Source organism: Lepisosteus platostomus, chromosome 2 (assembly GCF_059453375.1).
Source record: "Lepisosteus platostomus isolate fLepPlt1 chromosome 2, fLepPlt1.hap1, whole genome shotgun sequence".
NCBI classification, from domain to species: Eukaryota; Metazoa; Chordata; class Actinopteri; order Semionotiformes; family Lepisosteidae; genus Lepisosteus; species Lepisosteus platostomus.
This window is the reverse complement of record NC_142612.1, coordinates 22,281,490-22,296,958: the sequence shown is the minus strand read 5'-3', so window position 1 is coordinate 22,296,958 and position 15,469 is coordinate 22,281,490. Positions and strand designations below refer to the sequence as shown.

General features: G+C 37.5%; 1 long non-coding RNA gene across 1 annotated transcript; it reads left to right on the top strand.

The window, feature by feature from the left end:
• Positions 1 to 12,780: 12,780 nt before the first annotated feature.
• On the top strand, positions 12,781 to 13,387 carry LOC148676129 (uncharacterized). Its single transcript, XR_015940868.1, has 3 exons — positions 12,781 to 12,863; positions 12,971 to 13,036; positions 13,141 to 13,387. It is a non-coding gene; the product is annotated as an uncharacterized LOC148676129 (long non-coding RNA).
• The last annotated feature ends 2,082 nt before the right edge of the window (positions 13,388 to 15,469 follow it).

Sequence of the window (15,469 nt, the reverse complement as noted above, 5' to 3'; positions counted from 1 at the left end):
ATTTTATGCATACTATACTGGCGACAAATAATTTAATGAAATGCAAAGATTATACAAATACAGTGTACCATAATGATTACGTTACATTGTCGAGAGATGATGCTGTTATCCCATTGCTACTATTATTCCAAATAAGACACTGTGTGTCACAATACCCTAATGTCCATAAGTCCAGCAGGGCATCCATGCACTTAAAGTGCAGGGATCAAGAAACAGCCAGAAGGGAAGGATACGTGATTCATATACATTGTCTGGACATTAGAGGATTTAAACATACACAGTAGTAAAACAATAATCCATCAGCATCAAAACTAAATTAGAATATCCATGAGCAGCAATAATATCTCAAGGTAGCATTTGTGTGTCTTAGGGCAAAGAAGGGGTCACTGATGTTTTCTCTCTTGCTAAGAACTATCTCAAGTAGAAAACCTCATAGATGAGTAGAGGGTCTACTTTTGAAATAGCATATTTTCAAAAGGTCTAGAGTCCAGCTTAGCTTCCCATTCACAGTTTACTGAGTGGAACCTTGCTGTCACTAAATGGACACAGTAATTGAAATGTAAAATACCCTCCTTAGACACCACAATGAATAGGTTTGAGTCTGTCAATTCTGTAACCTCAGCAGGAGTTTGGGTTTCCATCTCAATTCACACAGAGATCTTTGCAGAAGGAGCTTGAAGTTGTTACATTGCTTTGAGTCGTGACAGTTGCTTTCACATCGGCTCCATCAGTCCATGAAAAATGATAACTGCATGAGAACCTTTCAGTACCTACCTTGTATGTGTAGAGAGCAGCTGCTCATTGCTAGGTAACATGGCACTATTAGCACAATCTGGGTAACTTAATGTGAAACTGACAAATTTTAGAGTAAGAACAGTTTCAAGAAGGAATGGAACCTGTAACGAAGGCTGGGTCGTGATGAAAAGGATCCGATGCAGATGCAGGATTCCTGGGGCGGTGAGTAGGCGGACAGAGCTATCCAGGAGCTGAGTCGTAATCCGAAGGCGAAAGGTAGGTCGAGATCAGTAAACGGCACTGGTGGCGAACAATCCAGAACGAGAGACAGATTCGTGGTCGGAACAAGAGCAACAGGGTCGATACCAAAAATAGTCACGGGTAGCAAACAATCCACGGGGCGAGACGAGAAACGTAGTCCGAAGGCAAAACGATGAGGTCAGAAAATCCGGTAAGGCAAAGTGAAAGAAACGCTAGGTAGAGCCACAGGTAGGGATCTCAATACCGAGCAGCGATATGCGAGTAAGAGCGGCTTAAATAATGCAGCCTGCCGCACGGTAAGACGTCTGAAGAGAATTAACACGTGCGGCAGCGTTTGTAATTATCACCCAGCTGCTGGGACTGATTAGACCTCTTCGGAGCTGGTCTGGGCCGGTTAGTGGTCGTTACAGAACCCAGATGTTCCAGGAGAAGAAAGGAAGATGATGGTGTTTTTGCCTGGTAATGGACTACCAATTGAGAAGAAGGTGCAGACCACAAGAAGGTGTATGTTTCAGGACTCTGGAGAAGTGTTTCAAGTCAAAGCAAATTAATGCAGCTGTCAGACACATCCTATGGGGATCACTTGGATTCACAGGATGTACATTGATAGGAATCATTGGTCAGCACAGTCTGTTATGGTCTGTAGTTTTGGATCATGAAGGCATATGGAAGACACGGCTATATGGGGATAAGGAGTGCACAAGAAACATGAGTTAAGTGGAACCATTGAGGCATAGAATACATGAGACAAAGCAGGAAATCTGTGGAAAAGCAGATTTCATAGCAGCTGTTTTGAAATAACCAATGCTTCTAGAATAGAGAAGGGGCTCAGGTTCTGTTTGCTGTAATTAGTCAAAACCTACAGTACAAAGAAGAAGAAGTTAAGATCTAGCTGTGTAACAATGGGGTGTGGAGCTGGGGGATATATTTTCAACGTTTTTTTTTCCTTTTTGGTGTTTTTTCTTATATGCATAGCAAAAAAGACTTTAACATAAGAGAAAAGTGCTGTTTAATCAGATACCATCAATAAAGGGTAGGCAGAGAAAGTGGGAAGAAGCCCTCTGAAAAGAGCAATGCAAAACCAAGTCAGTTCAAAAGAAAGAAATCAACTCAAACAAATGATCAGAAAACAAAAGAATGTGAAATTCAATTTTCTAAATGAGAGAAAAAATGTCATTCCTTCTAACCCCAGTGGCACAGTGGTTAACATTGTTGCAGCAATGCTAACAGGGATGCTGGATTCAAGACCTGGGGTACTATCTGCATGAAGTTTATAAGTTCTCCCTTTGTTGGCAAGGGTTTCCTCAGGGTGATCCAGTTTCCTTCCACAACCCAAAACCACATTGGTAAGTTGGTCAGTTAATTTTCTTATGTAAACCAGCACTGGTGAGAGTGTGTGCATGTTTGTGTCTGTGTGTGCCCGTGTGTGCCCTGTGATGGACTGGTGCTCTGTTTAGGATATATCGACCTTGTGCTCATTGCTGCCAGGGTAGGCTTTGGCACACTCAAGTCCCTGTTTTGAATTGACCATGGTGCAAATGTGTGTTTAAAGAACTTTATAACGTTTCTGATGACATAATTTGAGATAGCACAATTGTTTATGTATCCAAGCCTAAAGAATTGAAAAAACATAAACAATATGTATGATGGTTAATTATTTCTTAAACACTATTCCCTTTTGCCCAGAATTTCCACACCAGTACTCCAATAGTTAGATGCTGTAGAAGTTCCCATCCTCTAGATGAGGCATTAATCCAAAATCCTGATTACAAAGTCATTAAAGTTCCTGTGGTGATGTTCATAAAAGTAGGGATGTAGCCACTTGGCACTACAATCTGACCTCCTTCAAGTTCCCCCTGAATTCAGCCTTAGGCAATTATATCTTTCTTTTCCTGATCTGCTGTGTATTGGGCTGCTACTAATAGGTGTCATACATCATACAGGTGGATGGTACACCTCATTGGTGGTTGAAGTGATGATACAGCTTTATAAATGCAAAGAATTATGCTACAAATAATATCTGTTGAGGTGTAACTAGGTGTAACTAGGTGTAACAACATTAAGTTAAAGCTAAGTAGGTTTAGAGAAGTGTATCTTTAATGAAAATGTTGTAAGGGAGCAATAGTTAGACTGAAAAGTATAGAGCAGGGGTGCCCAACCAGTCGATCACGGAGTTCATGCCAGTCGATTGATCGCAAGAATGTTTGGCAAAAAATAAATGGGCTATTTGACTATTTACTTTTTTTGATAGACAAAAAATTCATTCAGATCTGTGCATGTAATGTCATACATTTTACTGGCCTTGTGTGTGTTTAACCCTTGTCGAATGGGTTGTAAATGTCTCTTCCCTAAGTGTTGGCTGACACTGAAAGAAGGGCTACAGGAGCTCCGTAAATAAAGAGTGTTGTGTGTGCTACCCAGGAATGTTCTCTTGGTTATTGCTGTATGAACCCCACATTCGCTACTGTGCATAGTAGAGCAAAACAGACTGTCTGTGACAAATTTGCCAGTTTGATAATTTGATTGCCTATTTGATAGTTGTCGTGTTTGAGCTAAAATGATTAAGTGAAGAGACCAAAAACTTACTGTTAGCACAATTATTTTTTTGTACTTTCGCATTCAAATCTGCAATGCTGGCGTCTATGTGAAAAAGGGAAATATAGAACAACATTTCAAAACTGCACACCAAACGTATGATGTGGACTTTCCCGTTAAAAGTGAGTTACGGAAAAGAACTGGAAAAATTAACATCTAAATTAGCAGCAGTCAGTTTTCACGAGGCCTAATACAAGTGGGAAAACACAAAAAGTCATTCAGGGATGAGAAGTTATAAAAAAGCATTTGCTGAGGCTGCTGACTTGCTGTTTGGAGATTTCAAAAACAAACATTTTTGGTGAGGTTCAGACAGCTGTTGCCTGAAATCAGGGTTTCTCTAGTCGTCTAAACATGGTGAATATGCCCAATTAGAGGATGACTAGTAGCTTCTGGATTTAGCATTCCTCACAGACTTGACTGAACTGCTGAATGAGCTGAATGTCGAGCTGCAGGGACAAAATAAAAATGTCATCGACATGATCAGCAGTGTCAACACGTTCAAAAAAACATTACAAGTGTTCTCAAGTCAGCTTCTCAGCGCCAATGCTCACATAAAGGTAGAATATTCTTGTTTCTAAAATGGCGAAAATTACTTCAATGTAACACGAGTCACTTGCTTTTATTTGCTGCCATTTTAGTGATGGGTATTGTTATTGTACTGATGTGCCCGCAGTCTGTTTTTCCTATATCAGAGCTTCAAATTCACACTGGTAGATCGCGCTGGACTGGCAAATGAAAAAGTAGATCCTACATAAAAAAGGTTGGGTAGCCCTGGTGTAAAGGATAATCAGGATTAAAAGTTATTTATTAATTTAAAAATAATATTGGCTTTATTCTTTAGACTGTTATATTTATTTTACATGGTATTCCAGAAAATCGAAAATATTGCAACATTATCAATAAATGTTAGAATGTTTACATTATTATTTTATACCAAAAGTTGTGGAGTTTTGATCTATGACTCCTTTAAGTCAACATTTGCACTGTTTCTGTGCTGTTATTAGACTCTTTAATTATGAAATAATCCCACTTGACAGAACAGCACACATGATGCGGTTGTGTAAAACGACTTTGGAAATCTGTTACAGAACCCCAGGGTAAAAAGTTCTTGATGAAAATGGATAGTTCAAAACCATAAGAAAGAAAATGAAGAAGGATGGGGTATGGATAATACATTTGATACATAAATACACTCTTACAATACCCTTAGCTAATACATTATAGCATAGACAAAAATAAATCAAAATAATTAGAAAATGAACATTGTTACAATGTCCATTAGTTAAAGCCAGCATTAGACTGAATATCACTTTAATGCAATAACTGCACGAAGTCTGTGATCCATTGAGTTTACCAAACTGTTTCTGTACTCATTTGAAATGCTTTGCTGTGACCACATTGAATTCTTGTCTATTCTGGGGGTTTTCTGACTTTTTTTTTCTTTTGAGTGTAAAATGCATGTTCAATTTAATTTAAATCAGGAGATTCACTTGTGTTATTATCTGATGTTTGCATGTTCTCTACATGTTTCCATGTTTTTTTTCAGAGGTGCTGCATCTGCTCTCACATATGCTGGCTAAATTAATTGGTGGCTATAAAATATCTCTGTGTGTTGTGTGTGATAGGCTCTGGATTGACATGTTCCTTAACAAGAGTAACTAGCTTTCTAAAAATGAATGGAAGAATAGAACTCGAAAGACAAGCACATTTAATGACATCAAAGTATGTGTTGGAAAGAGGACATGTGAAAAAGGAAAATGACTCTATCATCACATAGATTTTAAAAGAATCCTTGTATTTTTTACAACAGAGAGGCTGCACTGTGAGTTTTCCAAACATTCATCATATTAAAGTTAAAACCTTTTTGATAGAGGAATTGTGATAATGTAGTGCTCTAAACCTTTTTTTATTATCGTAATTCAGATTGGCTTGTTAATTGGCATGTGTCATGGTCACTATCCTCTTCCTATTCAGCTTTTAAAGATTTCATTGTAAATGTAGTGCAATAATTTTGTTTTCTGGAATGTGAATCCATCTATAAAAGACCTGACCTAAATGTAAATATCTAAATCCTTTAGACATAATGAAAAAAAAAACAATAAATAAAACTTCCATTCAACAAACAATTGAAAGATTAATGGGAATGGGCAGAAACAGGCACAAAAAGGCTTAAAAACAGCACTGACAAATTGAGCCTTGTGTGATGCATGTCAGTGACTATAATTTAAATACATTAGACATGGAGTGATGATGCTTTAATTGGATCTGCCGATTGATCTCTGAGCATTTTGTAAAATACTTAAGATCAGACTGACAGGGTAAGTGAATGCGAACAGAAAATAAAAAGAGTGGAAGAAGAAAGAAAAATGAAAGGTGGTGCAGATTTAGAGGAAAAAAATCTATTTTTGTGTATCCCAATCTTGTTGCACTTAATATAAAAATGTATTACAGTAGGGCACTGGCCCCCTTTGTTATTTTTACCATTATGCAAAATATTAAGTTAAAATTCAGTTTCTAATGTCATTGACTCATGTTGCTATAAACTTAAACATTTGGTTAATGATCATGACAAGTGTTCATGTTGGTCAATAGTATTGCTAGCAATCAATGAATATTAATGATAAAGCAATCATGTTGTATTTAACTAGTTTAACGTACAATGAATTGTGATACTATGAAATATACTGTAACTTGTTACCCTGCCCTTTAAATAATACACTGTAATACACATCAGGTTTACTGGATAAAAATCAGAATGAAAACATTACAGGATTGTCATCTCCTGAGAGTTTCTTAAAACAACCTAAATTTCAACAAAGTTAAGCACTTGTACAATGTACAAAATGTCACAGCCCTGCCAAGATTCTGTACATAATTAATGTCTAATAGCTAATTTGGATAACAACATTTAATATGAAAATATTCATTTTATTGAGAGGAAAGGGTCTTAAACTGCTCTGAACTAATACAGGGTCACAGGGGAGCAAGAGCCTATCCTGGCAAGACATGAGTTTAAGAAGAGATACACCCTGGACAGGACACCAGTCTATCACACAGTACACTCACTCACGGACACAGACAAGTACAGCCACACCAGGGCCTATTTTCAAAGAAGCCAATTAAACTATCAATATATCTTTGAAACCAGAGCACCTGGCAAAAAATGGGAATTGGTAGAGAACATACAAACTCCACACACATACCGCCCTACATCTAGAATTGAACCCTGGACCCCAGTGCTGCAAGGCAGCAATACTAACCACTGCACCACCATGTTCTGAAATAATGTTCATGCTAATTCTAAAATGCTATTCAATAGCAAAGATTTAAAGGGATTTGAAAGGGAAATTAGTAAATCTTGGAGTCCAAAATTATCCTTTCTGCTTAGATCAGGTCCCTTTAAGTAGAGTGACAGATAGTTCATTGGTAGAATATATCTATTTGTTATATAGCTGATAATGCATAGAATATTTCTAGATATTTCTCAGCTAGAGACAGGATTTCTGCAGTTGTGTATTAATGTAAGGACAGTCAACAATGATAATTTGCATGCTTAATTAACAGTAAGTATACTTTAATTTTAGCCAGCAGGCATATCACCCTGCAACTCACATCTACAGATGCAGCCATTCAAAGTGCGTGGCACAGACACGTACTGGAGGTAATTGGCTACGGCCTCACGCATCATGATGTGCGTTGACGCAAAATACCGCGGTACGTGATTGGTTGATCGGTCGTAGAAAGATTTAAATGTCTTTACTGTGCCCATTTTAGTATTGAATATTTATATGGAATTTTACCACTGAAGGGAAATCTTAGTAGCTGAGCATAAAAAGAATAGGAGGATACTGTAACGCGTGTGAAGGCAATAAACAATATTAATTTTGGAACATAAACATAAAGTATATGGCTGGTCTCGGTACATTAAAGAAAACATACACATCAGTATTCCATTTCTCCCTAAACATTTCACTGAAGCAATTCACTGAAGCTAAGCAGGTGTAAGCCTGGTCAGTACCTGGATGGGAGACCTCATAGGAAAAACTAAGGTTGTTGCTAGAAGAGGTATTAGAGGTACCAGTATGGGGTCCTCACCACGCATTCTGTCCTAAGTATAGTGACGGGAACATTATACTATAAAAAAGGATCTGTCCTTCAGATGTGATATAAAACCGAGGTCCTGACTCTCTGTGGTCATTAAAAATCCCAGGGTGTTTTTCGAAAAGAGTAAGGATGTTACCCTAGTGTCCTGGCCATGTTTTCCCATTGTCCTTTACCAATCATGGCCTCCTAATAATCCCCATCTACGGCTTTATCACTCAGTTCTCCTCCTCACTAATAGCTGATGTATAGTGAGCATACTGGTGCTCTATGGCTGCTGTTGCATCATCATTTCAATAATTTGTTTTCTTTTACTTTTGGGAAATAATTTATAATTTAATAGTTTTTTTTGTCTTGGTTGATTCCATTGAATCACTAATTCAGGATAATTAATTCCTTATGTTGGAAATACATTTCAGTGCTTAATGAACTCATTATGTGCTTTATACTTATTTTTTTCTTCATATTTATTAAGGGGGGCCAATAATTCCGGAGTCCACTGTATATACTATTGAACTATGTATTTCTCTATGACAGCAATATCCATGGGAGCAATAAAATCAACAATGGGACCGACACAATAACAGAATGTTCAATGTCAGAATAAGCTTTATTTAAATATTTCTGAGAACTAACCATTAAGCCATCAGAAGCGTGTCTATAAGCTTCAGAGAAGAAGCAGACAGTAAGCTCCAAAAGTTTAAAGGCTGTGTGAATAACATAAAATTTCAGTAACATGTAGCCACTGACCCCCTTTTCTTTCACATCATCTCCACTACAAACTGTAAGAATGAACAGTAGTAAGCCTTGACCTCAGATAGCTCTCATAATCTTCTTTGTGCAAATTACACTCTCATACTTTCTGAATATATTGTAATTAGGCATATGTATTCCAATGGGGCAGTAAGATATAGTTTCTTCCTAATCTCTCATTTATATGCAAAGTAGTAGAGTTAAAGAGCTTAGGCTTTCTTCTATCTTAATGCTCCTTTTTCCCTTAATCAAGTTACTTGTATTTCCAGTTTCATTTTGACTTCCGCCTTCGCTTTATGTGGAAACAGTTAGGAAATTAAATAAATAAATAAGAAGAAAGATTTTAAATCCTAGGCAATGCCAGAAGTGTCAAACATCTGTCTCTTACTATGTTATTAGCGCTAGCTAATGAAGAACATAGTTTGTACCATACTTTTGGTGAATCTTGAAGACCAAATACTCCCCATATAAGATATTGCCTACATCTACAGTGAAAAGTAAGAAAAAGTGTTGCTAGCAAGAAACAAAAAGGACTTCATACAGCCACAACAGATCACTGCAAGAAACATGAGCAATGCTTTGCTCAGAGCAGTGGTTCTTAACCTTTATTGCAGTCTGAACTGTAGTTCTCAAATTATGTTCCTTCACCACGTTCAAATTCATGAAGTAGGTTAGTTCTTTAAACTTAAGGTATATTATAAGTATAGAATGAAAGAGTTTTATTTATTTTAATTTCACAGCAAAATTAGAAATAAATGAAAAACACTTTTTTTTAATTGCCTTACTGTAACTTACTGTTATAGAGATAGGTGACTATGGAAGTGTCTCTAAAAATCTATGATGGGTAATACCTAGCTAATGTCAACATTTCTAGCTTCAGAGCAAAAAAAGATGTTTGGTTCAGATTTTGGTTGGGTGCCCAGATTCAGTAATCAAAGCAATCATAAGGTATACCTCAGTTTACCTTAATTAAGCTCTGGGTAAATGATTAAGGGTCAATCAGCAGTCCAAAAAGACACATATAAGAAGATGATATAGCAGAGTCAAGGTAGTGAAAGCAAAATAAAGAGGAAGATATTAAAGGCAAGAGCTCATTGTTATAGATTTCCCAAAAAGATCAGATTGGAACTAAGTATTTGAACCTTGTTAAGAGAATCCCCCAGTTAAAAACAGCCTCCCTTGATTAGTGAGTGCATTTTTAGAATAGGGACATAAGTTTTCATTCATTTGGGTTTACAGAGAGAGAGAGATTTAACCATAGGTTGTATTTGATCTAGTTTAGAAGGCAATATCTATTTTTTTTGGGCTTTTGTAGGTATTATACAGATGCAGCCATTCAAAGTGCGCGGTACAGACACCGCGGTACAGATACCGCAGGTATGATGACACGCGATACCGCGGTGTGTGATTGGTTGACCGACAGGGGCACTCGTGGTCCGTTGGTCTGTCGTAGAAAGACTTACTGTAAACGTCTTTACTGTGCCCGTTGTAGATATTGAATTTTACCACTGAAGGGAAATCTTAGTAGCTGAGCATAAAAAGAATAGGAGCATACTGTTACGCGTGTGAAGGCCATAAGCGATATTAATTTTGGAACGTAAACATACAGTATATAGCTGGTCTTGGTACTTTAAAGAAAAAAATACACACCAGTATTCCATTTCTCCCTAAACATTGTAAGCTTCGAAGTCTTTAACTAACGTGATACCGGAGTCAACAAGCATACTTTTAGAATTTGATTAAAAGGGAATATAATATGGAATCGCGTATCTCAAGAAATTAATAACGGTATGATTATATCCGTGTACTGCGGCAGGGCTGTGTAGGGCTGTTTCGCCTACCTGATCATGTGAGCTGTCTTGTAGCCTACTGGTCTAGGTGCGTGTCTACCAACTGGCAGGTTGTGTGTTCGAATCCAGCTGGTGCTGGACTTTTCATTTTTATTTATTTATTTTTTAATCGCGTAACATAAACATATTACCGTATGCAAACTGTACTGTATACAGTATGTATATGTATATTTAATGTCTTAACTGTGCCCGTTTAATTGAATTTAAAAAAAAATATTTAACACGAACATTAAGCTGTTTACATCTTCCGCCTGAGAACAGTCACCCGTTGCTACCCAACGCAGAATGGTGATTGGCTGACACTATCTGACACCCCTCTGATTGGAGAAAAAAGACGTGCTGGTGTGCTATACACACTACCAGGAAGAGGATTTATTTCTATTCAAAACGTGTATTTTAAAAGTTTAAGAAGTAAAAACCTTACAGCGTACACAGATTTCTAAACTGATCAGGATCGTTATCTTTGTCTTATGCATAATAATGTTCACCGCTCTGTCCAGCAAATTAATAATAAACTTTATTTTATATAGCGTTTTAAACGAATAAGTAATTAGATTGCTCATAAACCTAATCACTTGCTTTTTCTTTTTATTTAGGCTCAGATTTCAACTATAGATCGTATTATTAATAACCATAATAACAACCAACCAACAAAAACAACCATATAAACATAATGGTGGTGCTGGACCTTCCAGTTTTATTTATTTATTTTTTAATCGCGTAACATAAACATATTACCGTATGCAAACTGTACTGTATACAATATGTATATGTATATTTAATGTCTTAACTGTGCCCGTTTAAGTATTGAATATTCATATCTAATTTTACCACTGAAGGGAAATCTTAACATAAACATACAGTATATGGCTGGTCTCGGTACTTTAAAGAAAAAAATACACACCGGTATTCCATTTCTCCCTAAACATTGTAAGCTTCGAAGTCTTTAACTAACGTGATACCGGAGTCAACAAGCATACTTTTAGAATTTGATAAAAAGGGAATATAATATGGAATCGCGTATCTCAAGAAATTAATAACGATATAATTATATTCATGTTGCAAAAGAACTGCAACGGACATAAAAACTCCCTTGCATGGTTTCATTACGACCAGAATCAGTCTTGAGATATTTTTAACTTGATTTACAGTATTTGAGAGGTATGTCTTAACACCGATACTACAGTGCTTAAGTACTGCTCACGTATATGTTTCTAGGTTTATATTATGCATTTCATACGGTCAAATTACTTTTGAGCAACTAATAAGAAGCGCGAAACGGTATGCGTTTTACTTTCGTTTTGTGCTGGGACCCGTGGATTGATTAGAGATATCAAGTACATACAAGTCATTTTTTAAATGTTGTAGTTTGTCTTGAAAAAATGTTACGAGTACATCATCTATCAACAATTACACAGGTTCTGTTTCCATATTGCGGATTTTGGTTACGTAATATTATTTTATTGTTGTGAATATGATGGGATGTCTGATGGGATGTTTCTAAAAATCCATCCTCTGTAAAACGTCTTCTCTAGATGTCCTGCATATGTATTCGCTAATGAAGCTGTGTGTTCTCAGCCTAGATCTCTACATTTCTGTATGAACCAGCTTAGAGGGCTAAAGACAGCTTGTGTTTAAATTGAGTGTAAGGCAATTTATGCTTCTAAAGTCATGGTCAGCATTTATCTTTGTACTGTGCTGTAAACTTGTTCTGTGCCAAGTCACATTATTTTATAGCGTTTTTAAAGCGTTATCAAATACGGTGTTACTGTAGTTTACTGAGTCCCATGTCACATGTTCTGTGATTGAAACCTGTAAAACCGGTTTAATTCGTCACAGCCAGCACTCTTCAGGTGTGAGGGTCTTCTGCTCAGAATGAAACGCTAAAATGTTTGTGTATATTCTAATGGTAGTGGGGGCGGGGTGTGTGGGAACAGGTTTGGTTGAAACATTTTCTCTGAAAGCATTTTCTTCGCAGTTTAACCGATCTTGTTACAGCATGTTACAGTTTACTATTATTAACCATATTAATTTTAAGTGCTTAATGTAAAATCTTGTAAAAATATATTTTCATTGTTCAAATATACATTAAGTCTGACTATCATATAATAAGTTAAATACAAAACTAAAGAAAAAATAGGGTTAAATATAATTCAAAATATTTTGCTAACAATGTTAACTGTTTATGAATAATAAAATGTATTAACTAAGGAGTAGGATGGCACAGTTGTTAGTATGTTTTTTGTTTTGTTTCTTTTTCATAAATACAACAGTAGTACCTGATGTCTCAGTGGCTTTCAAAATTAAATTATGCATGCAAACCTGTGAACTAGAAAGATAACTAAGATATCCATCCATTATATTATATTCCATAATATCCATGAAATATATGGCGCTGAAATACAGTATGTGTGACGCATAAAAGACACCAAGGGATTGGGTGAGCTCCCATCACAAAAAAAAAACTGCGAACCTGCACTACAGTGACTATAGTACAGTATGGAGACCAAGGCGTTTTACGGGAAGAGACGGGGTGCTTCTGCCACCCCAGCTTCCAAAGAGCGAAGGGTAAGCAAATACAGCAGACTTCATCTGAAATATGCGATTACAGCGCATATTACAAGGTATTATTGCCGTTTTGAATTTTAAATTCAATTATAATTATTTCTTCGTAGCCTGTTCTTCAAGAAAACACCGCACGGGCGAAACGATCTACCACCAGGACAGTAAAAAAGAAAGCGGTAAGACGGAAAAAAAGAAAAGTTTATTTTGACTTCTGTTCCGCGACTGATGAATACTACTGTGTGACTTTATTTCTAACATGAATTATATTATTTTGCCACAGGCCGTGGGTCTCTGCTCTCGGCCACTGGCCAGGGTGCCAACCTGTAGAAGCAGCACCTGTATGGAGACATTTCGGCAGCAGCGGGAGCATTACGATGCATTACTGGGGAGGATTGGGAGGCTAGAGTTCCAGCAGTCAAACAGTTGAGCAGCTGTCTCCCGAAAAGTGCCTCTCCCCGCCGCGCAGGCTGCAATGCCTGGCGGAAGCTCTGCCCCCCGCAGAGCACACACCGCCTCAGGACACTCCATCCCGGCCTCTCAGTTCACCACCGCGCAGGAATCTGTTAAAGCTGTCCCCGCCGGCTATCTCCCCACAGGAAGCACAGCGGAATTCACAGATGCCAGTGGGACGAATAATTCTCCCAGATGTCCAACTGCTACCCATCACCCAGGAGATGGAGGGGGGGTTGTACTTGCAGTGCATCGGCATAGACGGGAAAGCAAGAGCCGACCGCTACGCCGCCCTCGTGTTTCGAAATCTTGTGACTTTTGAAATTTACTGGGGGTGGACCACGTCTGTAAATTTCGATGGGTCCAGAGGCAAAAGTGCCTTGCCTTGCAATCTCCGGGAAACCATTAGTACGATGGTGAATCGGAGATTCTCAACCCTTGCTGCGTACGACTGGAAAAGAATTCGTGATCGGATCAACGAAATGCTTCGTAGGAGGAGGCGGTCTTTTCCTCTTGTCTAACAGTCTGTCCACAAACAAAACATTCCTGTTAGACAAGAAGAATTGAAAAAAAAACAATGTTGTCAATGAAAACCGGTGTGTGTGTCTCTCCCTGCTGGATGTCCCTCTCACAAACTGCTGAATGAATAAAATAATTTTATTGAAAACGAGTTTGCGATTGTCTGGTCTTTAAATTCTGGAGATACGCGATTCCATATTATATTCCCTTTTAATCAAATTCTAAAAGTATGCTTGTTGACTCCGGTATCGCGTTAGTTAAAGACTTCGATGCTTAAAATGTTTAGGGAGAAATGGAATACTGGTGTGTATGTTTTCTTTAAAGTACCGAGACCAGCCATATACTGTATGTTTAAGTTCCAAAATTAATATCGTTTATGGGCTTCACACGCGTTGCAGTATGCTCAGGCACTAAGTAAAAGGAGATGCTTCATATTGCTTGACTAATTTTAAAAACTAAGTTATAAATATAAAAATTGCAGGCGCTGCTCTGGTGCGTCGGCTCCTACACAGTGCCTGTCTGCTGTAAGCGTTACAATATACATACAGTACCCAACACTGCTTGTACCCATCTGTCATGCAAATAAAACACCTTGAATTGAATTGAATTGAGGGGAGAAGGGGGGGATACTAAAGCCAATACTGGCTCAATGGGCTTTGACGTGCTAATGCGTTGGTTTAACGGTCCGGGTGTGGCAGGCTTCCAATGTCAACTCGACTCGATTAGAAGACAATGAACGTATTTTAGCCCTAAATGAATTAATAGCAAACATGGTTTACATAAAATACATTTTTCCAAGAAAGTTAATAATAATACGATCTATAGTTGAAATCTGAGCCTACTTTAAAAATAAAGGAAAAGCATTTTCAGAGAGCATCCACGCTGTGTTTATGTAGAAAAAGTGATTAGGTTTATGAGCAATCTAATTACCTATTGGCTTAAAACGCTATATAAAATAAAGTTTATTTAGAGATGAATGATCAGTGTCGTAGTTTAAATAATGTGAGTCAGGAAACTAACACAGCGCCACCGGATTTAATAACGCAATAAAAACGCTATAAAATAATGTGACACAGTACAGCACAGTACAACAATACTGACCATGACTTTAGAAGCATAAATTACCTTACACTCAATTTAAACACAAGCTGTCTTTCTGTATGAACCTCTAAGCTGGTTCATACAGAAAATGTAGAAATGCATTAGCCTGATCATGATTAAAAAACACATAATTAAACACGCGTTTGCGATTTAAATCAGAACACGATTTAAATCAATATAAATGTTTATATTGTAACGCATACTGTCCAGCCTCCATTTCTCTATAAAAATTTACTGTTGCACACACACACACAATAGAAGCAGGAACCGCTGTCAGAAGGGAAGATATGTTCAAAATATCGCAAATATTGATCATGTTGCGATATTTTGAAATATAAAAGTCAATTGATTGCCCATAATATCGCTTACCTATTTTTTCGAAGAAATGTTTGTTAAAATAAAAGTCCAGCACCAGCTGGATTCGAACACACAACCTGCCAGTTGGTAATCACGCACCTAGACCAGTAGGCTACAAGAGAGCTCGCATGACCAGGCAGGCGAAACAGCCCTACACAGCCCTGCGCAGTACACGGATATAA